At 54.5% G+C, this 17,629-nt stretch overlaps 1 long non-coding RNA gene across 1 annotated transcript; it reads right to left on the reverse strand.

Moving 5' to 3' along the window:
- Positions 1-596: 596 nt before the first annotated feature.
- On the reverse strand, positions 597-3,175 carry LOC123385124. Its single transcript, XR_006597257.1, has 2 exons — positions 1,568-3,175; positions 597-1,209 (listed from the first exon to the last, which is right to left on the reverse strand). It is a non-coding gene; the product is annotated as an uncharacterized LOC123385124 (long non-coding RNA).
- Between the last annotated feature and the right edge of the window lie 14,454 nt (positions 3,176-17,629).

The following is a 17,629-nucleotide window of genomic DNA, read 5'->3' on the forward strand; positions in this document are numbered from 1 at the left end:
TCAGAAGACTGGAGGTCGCTGGTGAACATTCTGGGGTGAGGCGAGCAGTTCTCACATGGAGATGGCCCGATCTATTCTGAAAGCGAAATAGTTGTCCCCTACCAAAGGGTCTGTTCCATAATAGCTGCACAACAGTTTGTTTTTCCTTTGTCCCTGATTATTGTAATAGTTCAGGTGGGAGATGACCAGATCTTCTTAGAAATACAAAAATAAAAGCAGTAAGCCTCTGTATCCATCAGCATCAGGCTGAACTTCACATGACAGAAAACTCCCTAAGTAACAGTGATTGAGACTGTATAGCAAGTGGTTTCTTTCTCATGTGAGTGACATAAGAAGGTAGGTGTTTTGGGGCTGGTATGGAGGTATCACAACCAGCAGGGGCCCAAAGTCCTTCCATCTCATCGCTCTACTTTCCTTAGCTTGTTGCCTCACAGCCCAAGGTGGCTGCTTGAGCACCAGCCCTCCTGTCTGCATCCGTCCAGCAAGAGGGAGAAAGAGATGAAAAAGACGCCTTCCTTTTATGAGAATGCTCCAGAAGTTGCACGCCGTATTTCGGTCTGCCCTTATTAGCTAGAACTTAGTCACAGGGCCCCATCTGGCTGCAAGGAAGTCTGAGAAACATATTTATTCCGAGTGGTCATGTGCCCAGCTAAGAATCAGGGTTCAATTCCTAATGAAGAAGGAGAGAATGGTTACGGGGGCGATGACAGTGCCCACCGCAGCCACAGAGAGATGTGTCAGGAGCTTAACTCAGGCCTTGGTTCCTCTGAAGCCACAGCTAAGTCCCAATTATGGTGTCACTTTCTCGTGAAGACCTTCCCCATGTGACTGTCACAACAAGCCAGGCGGAGGCGCACTCACAAAGGTCTTAGGACTTCTGCACCAGGTACAGAAGGTGTAGCAGAATTAGAACACAAGAGGGCTGACCTCAGTAGCAGTAACAGTCACCCCACGGGCTTCCTGGACCCCGGACGCCCATCCCAGCTCAGTGCCCGTCGCAGCCAGTGAGGGAACAGCGGGCGTCTCTGTGCCTGGAGGAGGGCACCGGGGCACGGGGAGGGTAGGTCACGTGCTCGAGGTTCCACAGCCGTCCGTGGAGACACCGGGACTCGAATCTGGGCTGTCTTACTGCTGAATCCGTGCTCTGACCACCAGCCTCCTTGGCCGCACAGAATCGTCGACTGTCCCTGAAGCATCTGGTCTGCAAAGCTGGCTCAAATGGAGACGAGAAATTAGGCAAGGGGGTTTCCATGGGGGCCTAACAGCCCCCCATTAAGAAAAATTGAAAAGTACTTCTTTTGTAGCGTTGGTTTATCTGAGAAGTAAATGTACCAGAGTTTTAAGAGGACCGTGGTATCTAAATGCAGGGACCCGGCCCTTAACAGTCTAACTTTTCTCATGGTTGTCTGGAACCGTGTGACGCAGGTACCGTCTTGTAACAAACATCGTCACTGTTCAGACGCAGCGGGGGGAGGGGTGCCGTATGCCCTTAACAAAGCCCCTGACTGCTCTCATGCAAAAATACCCAGGACCCGGACTTTGCTGGGGAATCAACCGTATAACTTACAGGAGCCAAGAGCCCTTTGCTAAAGCACGGTTACAAGCCTCATCCGAGCTGTGGTCTGGTTCCCAAATGAAGGACATGACTTTTCTCTTTGCTGCTTGCTCAGTCTCCTTGTAGGATCCTGTCCATGTCAGAGCTGGGGGGGGGGGGGCGCGAACCACGTCTGTCACTTGTACCTTCCACGCCACCTTGCTGACACCCCGAGTGGGTTTTCTTTGTCAAAGAAAGTTCTGTTTATAGAACCAAATATCCTGTTGAATTTTGAATATGAAAGGTCTGGGCTGGTCCAGAATCCTATTGGAAAGGATTTTTCCCCTCCGTGAATTTCGCCAATCAAAATGCAAAATCAACTCTCTCCTCTGCTGAGAGTGGACTTTCTGCTTCACTGCTGGCCACGCTGTTTTCATCACTCTTGTCTCGCTCACCGTGTTCTCCTTGTTAATGGATGTGCTCAAGTGTGTGGGAATGTTCTCCGCGCAGTAACACCCTGTGCTAATGACCAGCTCACTGTGTACGTGGCTCTGTTTAGGGCAGGGTCGACTAAGTACAAATCCTGCGTGAGAAACTGAGTGAGGGCAAAAGGCTTCAGAGAAACATCGCCCAAGTACCTCTGTCTCTGTGATGATAGTTTCCGGGCAAGCTAAGAAGACAGCCAGGGAAGAGTTTCTTTTAATAAAGAAACTGAAGCAAAGGGCCAAGGATGGTGGTAAAATCATAAATACGTGCACTTAATTTGAGAGAAGCGCGATAAAAAACATGGCAGTATTTCCTCTAATTTGAAACAAATGACTTCCCCTCTGTGCTGCAGGGCTTCCTCAGGAGGTAAGGCTCTAACCGAAGCCGTGTGTGCTCCCAGCCCTCGGCTCAGCACAGCCACTCAGTGGACAGTCACATCATCTTCCTGAGTGTCTTCCTGCAGCCTGCGATGGTGATAGTATTTGCCGTAACCGGGCAACGTGAGACTCCCATTCCGGAAGCCCTTGGTGAGCCCCGGTTTTCTGTGTTCCTTACACGGAATCAGAACTGACCTGGGGCCCCCGGGAGCTCTCCAGGGTCCTGAAAGAATTGTCCTTCTCTTGCAGACTCTAGGTTATCAGCAGCATAGTCCATGCGTAGGGGGGAATGAGGGAGAGCGTCATTATTATGTGCCTACGGCATGCCTGGCATCTTGCTAGGTGTTCTGCACACCATCTCATTACCACATGTGCTTGCCACCCTGGCCCTCTGCCTCTTCCTGGCCTGAGCTCTGCCCTCCTGCTCCTTAAGTCCCTGATGCCAAGTGCTACCGGGACCTTCTCCGTCCTTCAGCCCATCTGACCTGGCTGGGGCACTGCCAAATCATCGCCCAGGCAGCCTGCTGAGCCGCTGCCCAGCGTTGTATCCCCTGGCCCTGGGAAGGCCAAAACGGACGTGTCTGGGAGGAAGCTTTGAGCTGGAGAGTTGGAACAGTTGGAACAGAGGTGTATCATATAGGGCACGTATTGAGTCCTCTCCACTGTTCCGGGCACATGCACGTGTTTGGTTTAGGAAACTCTGACACTGAGCCCTGAATGCAAGGATGTCCAGGCTGTCGTTGGGTAGCCTCTACCCCTTGTAATGAATCGTTGCAATTATTCCTATACAACACAGCCTCCACATTGGACTGTGAGCTGCTTGAGGGCAGGGCCTGTGTCCTGTTAGCCATCTAGACTCCGAGCATGGCACAGGGCCCTGATGGTAGCAGGGGCTCAGGTGCTGTCGATGGAACCAAGGAAACCAATGAACGGGACAGGGAGTCTACAGCTTGGATTTCCCTCCCAAGATCTGGCTTCAGTGGGGGAGAGTTCTGTGTTCAGTCATCACGGCTGGCACTCAGCACTACTGGGCACCTGGCCCTGTTTTAAGAACAACATGAATATTAATACATTTCATCCTCACCGCAGCCTCACTGCAGCCCACAGGTAAGGACTATCATCATGATCTCCATTTTACAAGTGGGGAAACTGAGGCACAGGGAAGTTACTAACTTGCCTATGGCCACAGAGGAGGTGAGTGGCAGAGCTGAGCTATAAGCCCAGGCTGCTTCAGTCAAGCGCAGATGTTAGCCCTCTGCCCTGCCCCCTGCCCCCTGCCCCCTGCCCCCAGGGCAGAGGTTTGGCCCCATCCCTCCGTGGGTTGCTTTCTTGATCACACCCGACGAGCATTACGCAGCTTGGACGAGAGGGAACGTCCCGGCTCCCGCACCTGCTGGGGAGCACTGGGGCAGTGGTTGCATCTCTGTGCCTGGGTTCCCTCACGTTCAGGGGATGGTCACTGCTACTCTGCAGAGTTTAGAAGCCACGCGGACAGGGAGGACACTTCGGTGTCCTGTCGTTATTGTTGTAAACTGTGATGCGAATACGGTAAGTCATTGTTGACAGTCTTGAGGTTTTCTTCTCTGCTATTTCTGCTTCAGAGAAGGAAAGGGGGCTGGCCCGAAGGCAAGAAACAGAAGCCCCCGAGGGATATTTCTGCTCCCCACACTCCTACGACAGGGTAAGAGGGGGCGGACTGCCTGACAGGGTGTGAAGGCACGTTCCCGGCTCACCATGTGGCCTGTGCTGTGTGCAGGGCGTGGCCATGACCCCATCTCCACCTTCATCTGTTGTCCGTCAGGAGACCTAACACCACAGGGGGTGAGTGTGGGTGGTATAGTTCTTTAAGCCCTACTAAGGTTCTGACGATGCTCAAAGGAGAGAACGGAAGCTGGGTGTGGGTCACAGACCAGAAGGCGGTGGCTCTGGGGACGGCAGGTCTGGCTTCCCTTCTGGGCTTGCGGATGTGGGTGCTTTGCAGTGAGCTAGTGAACCTCCACTGAGGCTCAAGACGCCCCTCCCGGTGCCATGAAACCTTGTCCCTCGTCCCCTGGCATCTTGGGCTGCAGAAAAGAGGCCCCGTGACAGTCCCTTCCCACTGCCCTGCAGGTCACCTTGCTGTTCCGGAAGCTGGTGCTCTTTGCTCTTTATCCGCAGGGTCTCTGTGTTTCTCAGGGTGAAGGCCTTCTTCTCCGTCTCCTGTAACCCTGCGGACAGGAACATTGTGCACGACCATCACACAGAGGGGGAAACCGAGGCTCAGACTTGCCTCCCGCTCTTGGTGCACCTCATGCCCCTGCCTCGGGGAGCCTCCTCGACTAGCGTCTTTCATGAGTCTCTGGATAAATCAGCCATTTGAGTATTTTCCCTCCTGAATTAACCTCCACTCCCTGGTGAGATTGAAAACATGGGCAAACCCATGACTACTTATTTTTGTAAAAAAACAGGAGGTGGAAATAGCTGACCCTCTGACCCTCCCCGGCCCCTGCAGCCGGTCGCTCGGAGCTGTGTCTTCCGATCCTAAATGAGCGGGAGGAGTCAGCTGAGGGCCCAGCACCCGGATCTGCCCTGTGCAGAAATCACAAAGATGTTGGCTGCCCAGTGCACTCAGCGGTCTCGAGAGGAAAAGCAAGAAAGTCCTTTCCTGCACAGAATGAGCGGCCCCCGCCCCCATCAACAGCCTCCATCAGGGCTGTCCCCCGCCCCCAGCATCTTTTCACACTGGAGCCATGGGGAACCTTCTGGAGAGCGGACACGAGGCGCCTCCACCCCACCCCTGGTTCTCCTCTGCTTTTGGCAACCAGCACTTACCAAAACGTAAGTTGTCAAATAAGTTTAGGAAGTTCCGCAGTAAATCACACGAGCTAGGTTCTCAGCTCTGCAGAATGTTTTAGGAGCGTTTAATATAGAACTCTGTTCGGCTCGAGGCCCATGCTCTCTTGGAAGGAGGTGTGGAGGGACAGACAGAGGAAACCCCTCTGGGGGCATGAGAGTCTCCGAGTCTCAGCGCCAGGGTGAGGAATTTCTCAAACTAATTCTGCATGGAACCCCTTTTCCACAGAGCATCTGTAACCTCCCACGTAAGTATGTTCTGGGGGTAACGGCGGAGGAAACACCAACATGTGGGGTACGGCCAAAGCCCTTTTAGCACGGCACATGTGTCCACTGTCAACTTCTGCTGCCCCTCCGTACTTGCCACACTGATCAAGTCATGCCTGCGCCAACGTCACCTCCTCCGGGAAGCCCTCCCAAACCCCTTCTAAGTGTGTCTGACCCCAAAGCCCATACTTTTCTCAGAACAGGCCCCCTGCCTCCAGAGTGTCATTTCTTCGGGTCAAATACGAAGACCCTGAGATGAACTTCTTTAAACCTCTGAACGTTCAACTTGTCTCGGCCACAGAAAACGCTTGGTTCAACTTAACTATTACAGAGAGTCCTTATTTGGGGGGGGGGGGGGTGGGAATCACCATCAGCCCTCTTCTTACAACCCAGCTTTGCAACCATTTGGGAAATAGATCCAGGGGCCAGACAACTGGACAATTCCTGGCTGTCCTGGAAGGGGCAGGCCCCAGACTGTGTGGCCAAGAACAGACAAGAACCCTTGCTCTCTGCCAGCCAGTGGATCCCAGAGGAGGGGAGAGAAGGAGGGACCCCACTGAGAATCTCTGATGCTGGCTCCAACTTACCACTCAGATAAGCCACTCTTCCCACTGGTGAAGGAGGCGCCAGGACGGTTAAGCTAACGGAGCTCCCTCTGTACAGAAGGAAACATCAGCAGTGGGCAAGAAGTGTCCCCACCACATACATGCTAACGTGACAAGCGGATCAAAGCAAAGCTGCTGTGGTTACAGTTTCGTGAGGGTGGTTAGGGTTGGTCCGCACCCGTTACAATGACTTAAACCCCTAACATTCCAGTCTGAGGGGCTGAGACAAAATTACAATTTTCTGTGCAAACCAGCATGGTGACGGCAAAGCCCAGGGCATTTCCTGTGGGACAGCGAGGGGCAGAGCCTCTGATTCAAGGTTTTAGGGAATCTCTGAGCTGGTTTCATGATCTCAGAAACCATTCACCCTCTCCCTGCCCCAGCTGCCGTGCTTGGAGCCCCTCCAAGGCCTAGTTTTAAAAACCCTGCCTTACACTCTCGTCAGCAGTCTCCTCGGTGGGACTCAGGTCCCTGCAAGAATAGGACTGAGGCTATGTGTCATCTGACAGGTAGAAAGAGGGTCCAGAAGCCGGAGGAAAGAGGCCGTCTAAGGGACTGTCAGCTCCACACATTAGAAGAACCAGCCCAGCATATCAATGCTTTGAATTATTTTCAACTTAATAACATGATTATTTCTAATTACCAGGTGCCTAAATTAAATAACCAATGTGAATATTACTGACCTGACGGGTGTTCTTAGGGCAAACTTTTGCCATGCACACTGCCCACCCTGTCCCCCGGTTGTCCCTGGGTTACACCAGCCTGGGGTCAGCCTCTGTGGCTGGAGATGAGGCCAAGTCCCTGCGTTCAGGAGCACGCAGTCAAGGGAGTCGGTGCCCCTGAAGGGACCACATACAATCTAGAGTGAGGGTGGCCTGGGACAAGGGTCTGGCCGACTCCAGGAGGTACCTGAGCGAGTGTGGTAGTGCCCGAGCCAGCCTGAGGGCATCAGAAAAAAGATTCTCAAGGAGGTAAATAAATTCCCTGTGAGGGATCTTGTAGGATAAGTAAGATTTGGCCAGAGGAGGAAAAGTGAGGCGGGTGTTATCGACAGAGGGAAAACAGTGCCCGATGGGGCAGCCTGGGGCTGGGTCTCACTTCTCTCTCACCAGTACCCAGCCCAGCACCCTGCACAGGGTAAAGCACTGATTCCGCATGAGTGATCATTGAACAGAAGTATGGCTGGTAGTGCTACCTCCTCTGCAATCATCCAATCACATGCGACAGAGTAGTGAAAGCCTCAGGGAGGCAGGTTCCAGTTTATTGGCAGAAAAACCTTCTGTAGTGTCAGCATCATTCAAACAGGGAATGAACTTGCTGGTAGATAGTGAGGTCCCCGTCCCCAGGGGTGTGCAAGCAAAAGCTGGGTAGTAGCTTCTTGGGACCATCCTAGAGAACCCAAGGCAAGTTGGACAAGAGGACCGCCCCCACCCCCCCCAACACACCCACCCAGATCAGGACAGTCTGAGAGCCACTGTTCTCTTTTCTCCAGAGGTATGTTTATGGGGCAGATGAGGACAAGCAGCGCTACAACCGGGAGCTTCAGTCCTCCCAGCGCTCCCAGGCTTCCCGAGCCTTCCCGGGGAGGCAAACGGCGCACGAGGCACAGGCCCTGTGTGGTGAGTGGGGCCCGGCCAGGGGGGGCTGGAACTCTCCCTGCGGGGCCTGAGACTCTGGGATGGTTAACGGCAGGAGGCGTGTTTGGAAAGCTGGTTGGTATGAGCCTCGGCCTCAGTGAATGTTCACACCAGTCACCTTCACCGTAAAGGCCACCTCCTTGTATCGTTGGGACACTGACCCTGTATCCAGTAGATGGACTATGCTGGCCGCTACTCAGCAAGATACCCTGTCCTGGCTTTCTTCCCCTACTTGACTCACCTCCCCACTCCCCCACCAATGTTTCCCAGCATCGCCACCCCAAAAAATCCATTCACACTGAAAGCCTTGCCTCGGGGTCCGCCCTGGGGGTCCCAGCCTAAGGAAGAGACGGGAGCTGCGTTTATTGAGCGTCTACTCACCACGCCTTGACCGTGGAGGGCGCTGTCCATTCATCACCTTTTCCTCCTCTTCGGAAGTCCTGTCACTGGCCACCGTGGCACTCGTGTCCTCCTCGGGGCACACGCCCACAGGGCGGTGCTGGCAGTCCTCACCGGCAGGGGTCCGGGAGCCAGTCCGTGGCCACACAGGTGACTGCTCGGGTCCAGGGAGGTGGGCTCCTTGTCAGTGGCTTTGGGGTCCACCCAGTGCCCGTGTCGAGGGCTGTTTCCTGCTGGGACTGCCCGGTGTCCCCAGGGCTTGCCAGCAGAGCTCACCGGTCCCCCCACCCTGCTGCGTCTCGCTCCCACCTGGGCCTGGGCTGAGAGCTCTGTGCACAGCAGTCAGGTTGTGAGCTCAGGAGTCCAAAGGCCTGGGTTCAAATCCCCGCTCCGCCCTGTACTGGCTCTGTGACTTGGCACAAGTCACGCCAGCACTGTGTGCCTCGGTTTCCTCATATGAAAAGGGGGCTGTACTCCGGCCTTCCATGCAGGGCGTGGTGCAGATCTGGCTGCACCAAATCGCAGGGAGCTTGGTGCTCGGTGCCTGGCACGTGGCAGGAGTTTGGCAAAGATTCACACTTGCTACCTCCGTCCTTTCGCGCCGGAGCTCGGGCAGCCACCCCAGGCCCGTCCAGAGCGGGGACTAGAAACTTCTGTAAAGGGCTAGGCGTTCACGCCTGAGGCTTCGGGGCCACTCTGGGGCTGCAGCAGGACGGCCGCCGTAGGCCACGTGTAAACAAGTGGGCGTGGCTGTGTGCCAATAAAACTTTATTTGCAAAAAACAAGCAGAGACAACACACGGGTCCACAGGTGTCTCCCCTCCGGCACATTATCCTTGCTAGGTTCCCACCTCACGTTTGCCTTTCACCAAGCACCTGCAGCTCAAAACCAATCAATCTGAAAACCGCCGGTCCCGCGTGCAGGGGACACAGTCACCCCAGGCGAGCAGAGTGGGGTCTCCGGTCCTCACTGCGAACGTCAGAGCTAAGAAAACTGTGCCCTGAGACCCCTGGCCGAGGGTCCGCTGAGAGCGGCTGTCATCTTCTGCCCATGCTTTTCTTCCTAAACGTGCCTTTTGTCAGACCTAGTGGAGAACCTCGTCCTGCTTAACCCTGGGTCACGCGGGAGCCCTGTGACCCTTCTAATCGTGGTCGTTGGCGACGGTCATCGCACAAAAAGCTGGTGTGCCCCAAACCCCGCTCCAATTTGGGTTTTTTTTTAATAAATATTTATTTATTTTGAGAGTGTAGGTGGATGGGGGAGGGGCAGAGAGGGAGAGAATCCCAAGCACTGTCAGCGCAGAGCCCGACGTGGGGCTCGAACCCACGGACCGTGAGATCATGACCCGAGCTGAAACCAAGAGTTGGATGCTCAACCGACCGAGCCACCCAGGCGCCCCACTGCCCATTTTTGAATGGGGTTGTTCGGTTTTTTTGTGTTTGTTTGCTTGTTTTTGGTGCTGAGCTGTGTAAGTTCTTTACATATTTTGGATCTTAGCTGCTCATCAGAAGCGTCATTTACAAATATCTTCTCCCATTCAGCAGGTTGTCCCTTTGCTTTCCTGATGGTTTCCTTCTCTGTGTGATTTGCCTCTTCACTAAGCTCAGGGCCTGGTTTCCGCGTTCTGCCTGCCTGCAGCCTCGGTGGCCACGTCTCTGTGGGCTTGTGCCCTCCCTTCACCCCTTCACCCAGCTCTTGCTCAGATGTTAACTTCTGGAAGACGGGCCCCGGTCGCTCTGTCTATAGCTACACACCTCCCGCCCCTCCCGGCCTCCCCTGCCTCGTGTCTGTCCATCATTCTGTCTTCTTCTAGAAGCCTCTTTCGTTTGCCCGTCTAGGTTTTTTGCCATCTCCCTCCAGCAGAGAAGCCCCTCGTGTCAGGGGATGCTTACCTTTTATTCACTGCACGCCTCCCGGGCCTAGAACCAGGCCGGGCATGCGTAGTAGGCCCTGCATGTGTATTTGCTGGGTCAAGGCAGGCATGCATAGATGAATTTGTTCAACAAATAACGCCTGAGCTCCTACCCCTTCCCAGGCACTGAACCAGGTGCTAGGAACACAGAAAGAATGACACAGAGCTCTGGCCCAAGAAGACGGAAGTATATGGATCAATACAACGGTGTTGCACTAAGAAGCCTTGCATTCCAGTGAAATGAGGCCCACAGAACAGAGAGGCCCCGGGATGATCTCAGCTATATGGCATTACAGGTGTGCTCTGGGGCTGGAAAAGATCCTCTATGAATGAAACAGCTCGGTCAAGCTCTGTCGTGGGGGGTGACAGTTGTTTCTTGTTTTCCACGATTCTTTAATGTCGTTAAGGCAGAACTAGGTCTGACTTAAGCCCCTTCTCTGCTTGCTGAGCGGCCCGGGGCCAGTTGCTTAACCTCTCTGTGCTTCCACTATCTCATCTGTAAAGGAAGGATGGGGGCGCCTGGGTGGCGCAGTCGGTTAAGCGTCCGACTTCAGCCAGGTCACGATCTCGCGGTCCGTGAGTTTGAGCCCCACGTCGGGCTCTGGGCTGATGGCTCAGAGCCTGGAGCCTGTTTCCGATTCTGTGTCTCCCTCTCTCTCTGCCCCTCCCCCGTTCATGCTCTGTCTCTCTCTGTCCCCAAAATAAATAAACGCTGAAAAAAAAAAATTTAAAGGAAGGATGAAACTGCCCACTGCTCAGGCCTCTTCGAGGACCTACATCGGTGCCTTGGGCAGGCCTGGCACGGCCACGTTGCCCCCTCCTTCATGACGTCTTCCCTGGTCCCTGACTTGGGTGGGGGCTTCCTTGGGGCTCCTGAGATTCCCATACGTGATCATCGCTTTGCTTTGCGATTATCATCCCCTATTGCTGTCACCACCACCTGGCAAGACACATGGGCACACGTGCCTTGGTCTGCCCTCCCGGAGGGAAGGCGGGTGTCGGTCGGCAGGACGCATCTCTGGCCCCGAGTAGACGCTCCGTAAACACGGCATGAAGACACGCCCGGATGTACAGCGGCCCCGTGTTAAGGCCGGGGTTTAAAGGCAATAAACTACACTCAGTCCTGTCTTGTTTAAGGTGAGTGATGGCAATGAGGATAAAAAGGCATCCCGTTCCCTGCAGTCGAGCGTAACCTGTGCGTGCCGAAGCCTGGAGTTGCACTGTGTAAATTACCCGCTGGAGAGGATTAAGGCTCGTTTCGCAACCTGTAACATCGCGTGCCAGGGGACCGTGGAGTCACAGATGCGTGTGGCTGTGACCCGGTGCAACTCTCTGAGGCCTTTGCAGTTTCCAGAAGGGAACCGACATGGGCACGCCTTGTGCCTCTTTCCTCTAAACCGCCTGCAAACTTTATGTCAACGGTCGGGCTCGTGAGGACTCTTTGTTTCTGCTCGTGTGGCTGCACTTTTGCTGGGAAGCAGGGCTTCGGGCGTCGCCGACCGAGGCTTGGTCCTGACTGTGGCGGGAGGGGGGGGGTGGGGCCCCACTTATCTTCAGGGCCCAGGCCTCACCCAGCTCTTGTGGCTCCGGGGTCCCCCTAGGGGGAGTGAGCCCCCGGGATCGCCTGCCTCTGCCGTCTCCTCCCCGAAAGAACCTCAGCTCTCCTGTCCCCAGTCCCCGCTTCCACTCACAGGGGGCAAGGCCCCAGAGCTCTGACTTCAGACAGCGCCGTGCAGGTGGAGTTTAAACACCGTAAAGTCCACCCACTGAAAGCGGTTCTTCAAATATTCGGATACCTGCAACCATGACTGCACTTAAGTTTAGCTCGTTTTCATAGCCTCAAAAAGAGGCGAGCGAGCACGGAGGTGCCTTCTGTCCCCAGAGGCGGACCCAGCTTTTTCATACTTGATGTCAGCCTTCCGTGGAATGTCCCCCAGGCTTCTCCGTCCCGACGGCTCCTTAGGTGGACAGAACTGTCCCTGTCACCGCCGAGGGCCTGAGCCTGAATCCCTGCTCCGCCCCTTACCTCCTTGAATGCCCTGGGCAAGTCTCCACCATGGCCTGTGTTTCCTCCAATGCACGAGGGAACAGTGACCTCGGGCCTTATGGGGCTGATACAGATGCCAGCACACCCTGGATGCTTCTAGTGCCACGGCGAGCTTGGCTGGAGTGGGTCAGCAGCGCCCTGCCTCCCACTGCCCCCGGCACCCACAGCCCCTGCCCTGCGACGCCTGTGTGTGTCCCCTGGAGCTCCCTGGTCCCAGAAGGGCCTTCCGCAGCCCGTGGGCCGGCCTCGCTCCTGTGCACAAGCCCGTATTCACTGCTGGTGGGAATGTGTAGCTGTGCGGCCACTTTGGACAATGGCCTCACGGTTCCTTAAAAGTAAAGCTGCCGAGTCACCAAATGACCAAGCAGATTCGCTCCTGAGTGTGTTCACCCAAGGCCACTGAAAGATAACATCCACACGACACTGTGAGAGTATACAACGGCATTATTCACGACAGCCCTAAAGTGGGTACAACCCGAACATCCATCACCAGATGAGTGGGTGCCCGTGAAAGGGGTCCCAGGGCGGGGGCTGCAGGTGCCGTGGGCGGCGGGAAGCAGGGCACTGCCTACCCGCTCCAGCCGAGCTCACCGGTCGCCCTAGTGGCACCCGGGGTGGCTGAGCCTTGACGACACGATAAATTGAAAACCCGGTCACAAAGGGCCACCTGTTGTATGGTTCCAGGAATACGAAATGTCCAGAATAGGGAAACCTATGGAGACAGAAAGCTGATCAGTGCTTGCCTGGGGCTGGGGGAGGGGAGAGCAGGTGGGGAGGGGCGTGGCTAAAGGCACCAGGTTTCTTTTCGCAGTGGTGAACGTGTTCTAAAATCGCCCATGGTGATGGTGGCACAACTCTGGGAATAGACCGAAAACCACAGCATTGAACAGCATTGAATGTGCGACTTAGACCTGAGCCAAGGACCGCTCCCCAGGAGACACCCCTGCTGCTGCCCATCTGGCCTCGGCCCCCGTGCAGCCTGTCTATTTGTCCGTCCGCACGGAGACCCCGAGCAGGGACCTGCTTGCTCGCATCTGGACAGGAGGCCAGGCCCAGAGGTGCTGCTCAGGTCCGCTCGTGGGGCTGCCCCTCGCCGTGGGACCTCTTTGTTTTCCAGGGAAATTCAAAAAAGATTCCACCCAGAACCGCCGGAGAAAGAGGAAGGTCAGAATTTGAACAAAGGGGATTCAGAGGAGGAAGCCGAGTACCTCGATCCACTTCCGCTCGGGGCCTGATTCCGGAGAAGCGTTGTGCTTCCCTTGACTTGTGTTTCTGGCAAGAGTTTGCCTTTAAACTTCTGAAAAGTAAGTAGTCAAGTTCAGCACTTCCCTGGTAACTTTGGTGGTCGAGGGCTTTGTAACCCTAGTCAGAGTAACCTACGTAATAGTATATAATATTTTTTTAATATTTATTTTTGAGAGAGAGAGACAGAGTGCAAGCAGGGGAGGGGCAGAGAGAGAGGGAGACACAGAATCTGAAGCAGGCTTCAGGCTCTGAGGTGTCAGCACAGGGCCCGACGCGAGGCTTGAGCCCACAAACCGCGAGATCATGACCTGAGCCAAAGTCAGAGGCTCAACCGACTGAGCCGCCGAGGTGCCCCATGGTTTATAATAGTAAGTGGAACAAAAAAAAAATGCCATCTAGGAGAATAAACAGTAAGTAAAAATAAAAATCGGATGGGAAATAACGCAGAACGTCCACTGAGCTGGGCACACGTCTAAGAACGTTAGGCAGATTACCTCTTTTAATTCTCATAAAAGTACTGAGCGGTTGGCAACGGTATCCCTCTCTTACAAACTAAGGAAAGTGCAGCACAGAGAGGTTAGGTGACTGGCCTGTGGTTGCACAGCTGGGAAATGGCTGAGCTGAAATTTAAACCCAGGCTGTTGGGTTCTAAGACCTGTCTTCTTCCAACTATGTGAAATCACGCATGTGAAAATCCACGCCAGTGTAGATGGTGGTTATGGCTGACAGACAAGAAGAGGATATTCTGTTTTTCTTTATTCCTTTCTGTGTCTTCACGTTTTCCCCAATGGACAGACGTCCTTCGTATTATCGGGGAAAGCAAGCACTCTATCAGGAAGGGTTTTGAGGGTGACCTGAGCATACTAGGGTCTCAGCCGTAGCCTGGGTGGGGTACCGTTCAAAGAGACGGGGAGGTTTTTGATGGAAAAGAACAGAAAGAGGTGGTCTTCTCTGACCTTCCCTCCCCGTCAAAGAATTTGAGCTCAGAGAGCTGAGGAAGACTCTAGAAAGAGTCCGAGTGGAGCGGGAGGCCCTGCAGAGGGAGCTGGTAGAGTTTCCCGGTAAGGTGGTGCCCACGGGGGGCAGGGGGAGCACCCCCATCCCGGCTCCGTGGCCCACGGCTCAGCACACGGCCTCCATGGTGTCGGGAAATAAGGGATGAAGACCACATGGTCTATTTGAGACAATGCGTCACAAACGTCACAAACCCCAGTGTCATCCACGCTGGGGCATCCTTGCTACGTGCCCTTAAAAAATGCAGCGTTCTATCTGTTACTGATGTACAGAAATTGTGCCAGAAGCCTTCCTGTGCCACCCACTTACTCCACTCAACGTTCCGTGTTCAGCCACGTTGCCATGTGGCGTTTGGCCCGTTGCTCCTCACCGTGGCAGCTGTATCCATTTCCCTCGTGGTGGCCCCCAGGTTGTCCCCAGCCCCTCATGACTATGGCTTGGGGTGTGACAAGAGCCCCCCCCATCTGTTAGGTGACCAGTGGCCTGGACCACACACCCCGAGAAGAGTCGCCCGATGGTAGCCGACAAATACTTCTCCGTCGGCAAGTATCTATACATTTCTGCATCGATGGGTGGCATCTATTTTAAAGACAGCAAGAGAAGAAAATGAGGCAAAACCATGCATAAAGTCACAAGTGTAAATGTGTTAATTTTTTCTGATTATAAAATTAACTTATATGCATGGAAGAAAATTTTGAAATTTCAGAAGCGTGCGTGGCGAAGATTTAAATCCCGTCGTGAGGGAAGCATCCTTAGCATTTCAGCGTAGCGAATTCTAGTCTGTTTTCTAGGAGTATCTGAATCTGTTCGTGTAGGTAAATCCATCTGTGTATTATCTGTTATCATGGATCTATATATCTAAATAAGAGGGACGGAGGGAGATAGAAAGAGCGAAACAGGCCAACAGAAAGAAAAGATTGGGGTGAAAAGCCACAGTTTTGACTCCTGTGGTTTCCTTTTCACGACGTGGTAAGCATTTGCGTGTCTCCTTTGTTGTTACGAATTGTGTCTCCCGACTGTGATGTTCCATCAGGCGGATGGACCGTAACCGAGTCCCCGTTTCCCGATTCTTGGGCACCTGGGTCACACACACGTGTCGCATCATACATAACACGGCACCGAACATTGTGTCCAGTGTCCAGCTCTGTGCTCAACCTCAGCTGCTCCCTCCAGAGGGATGCCTACAAGCCATATGCTTCCTTTGCAAGCACGGACTTAGGCAAGTCTGCCGTGGCTCCAGAGCGCAGGCTCTAGGGGATCAAATCGGGCTCTGCCCTGAGCAGCCGTGTGCCATGGCTTCCTCCCTGGTCATTGGTCTTTCGTGAGTCAGCTGGCGGTGACAGTGGGTCTGCCCCGTGGGGTCGTCTTGAACCATGAAATGCCCGAATCCACGTGGGGCTCCTAGCGTGGTACCAGGAAGGGTGCCTGGCTCCCAGCGGTGTCACAATCACAGCATCACCCTCTGGGGACTGTCCCCTCCACTCCCTCCAGCCGGCTCTTCGCCCCTGACTTTCGTGCTCCCCAAAGTTCTGTTGCAACTCCTGGCTCCTTGAATATAGCGTAGCGGTAGCTTGTTAATCCCGAAGAACAGTGAATGTCTAAAAAAAAATAACAGGGCTGCCTGGCCGGCTCAGTTGGTAGAGCGTGCAACTCTTAATCTCAAGGTCATGAGTTCAAGCCCCACGTTGGGCATGGAGCCTATTTAGAAACAATAACAACAACAACAGGAAAGAAGACAGCCAGCTATCCAAGGCCACCACGCCATGACTCAATTGATGAGGCTCCTTGGAAAACAGCCAGTCGGGGCCCTCAGTCAGCAGCCTGGGTGGCAAGGAGGGGGTGTGCCATGGGGTTGGAGCTTGCCCCTTGCTGGGCGTGACCTTGTGAACAAGGCGGAGCACTGAGGTCCCAGTGCATCTTCAGAGGAAGACAGCCGTGCCCTCACGCCAGGGATGTTGGGACATCAGAGGTCCTGGCATACAGACACCCCGTCTCCGTGGGCGGGAGCCCGCCCCCTGCCCACACAGCCCTTGCCCTGAAGCTGCCGCACGTCTTCCCTGACCCGGGCTTGACTTCTGTTGTGTGGCCGTGAGGCTGGGAGCCTGAAAACAGCGGCTTCAGAAGTCGGGCCGCGCTGTGCATCTGGGCCCCCCTCCCTGGCTGCGGGACCAGGCGGGCCCTGACCCCTGGGAACGGTGCTTCCCCAGCCTAGTAAATGAGATACAGAGAGGCATGATGGGCCCGGGGGTGGGAGTAGAAGGATTTTCATAGGTGGGGGCTGTGTCTGTGGGCGACTGTCCTGCTTCCGGGAGTGGGGAGGAGGGTTCTGGGATATTCGAGGGTTGTGTGCGTGCCTTACAGGAGCAAGACCTTCCTTGGTTAATTGTTTATTCATTTACTTGTTTTGTACTGAAGTATTTTATTTCTTTAATTTATTTTGTTTATTTACCTATTTAATTTTTTTGTTTATTTATTTACCTATTTAATTTTTTTGAGAGAGAGAGAGTGCACGTGCAACTGGGGGAGAGCAGTGGGGGTGGGGGGAGGGAGGGAGTTGGGGGAGGGAGCGAATCTTAAGCAGACTCCACGCTCAGTGCGGAGCCCAACTCGGAGCTCGATCCCACCACCGTGAGACCATGACCTGAGCCGCAATCAAGAGTCAGCGCTTAACCAACTGAACCCCCAGATGCTACAGCCTATTTGCTTGTGAATTTACTTATATGTGTACTTAATTATTCATTGACTGACTCGTTTTCTTACTTACTTTCTTACTTGTTTATACGCGTGTTTATTTACTTATTCACTTTTTTGTCTCTGTGCTCGTGCGTGCACTCGCTGGTTCAGGCGCTGGCATACCTCGCTCCCCCCTGAGGGTTAGCGGCCCTGAACCCCTAGGTACCCCATTCAGAGCCAGCAGCAGAGGCCGGAGGTGGAGCTGGCAGGCATGAAGACCTTCAAGGTCCTCCCGGAGAAGGAGATTGAGAACCTGAACGTGGTGCTGATGCGGTCCCCCTCCGGCCTACAGGTGACAGACACGGGTGAGCCTCCTGTCTCAGGCAGTCCCTCCCCCCTCCTCGTGCCACAGGCACCCCTCTGGATCCTCACTGGTCAGTAAAACCAAGGCCGGAGGCGGGGGGGGGGGCAGATTCCTGGCCACTTGCTTATGCACACCTGCATTCCCTCATTTCTTCATGCAGCGCACTTTCCCACCACATGGCCAGGGCACCCTGGCTCTGCTGGGTGCTGGGGGTGTGGAAAACGGGCATGGCAGTGA

This window comes from Felis catus, chromosome B1, assembly GCF_018350175.1.
Source record: "Felis catus isolate Fca126 chromosome B1, F.catus_Fca126_mat1.0, whole genome shotgun sequence".
Taxonomy (NCBI): Eukaryota; Metazoa; Chordata; class Mammalia; order Carnivora; family Felidae; genus Felis; species Felis catus.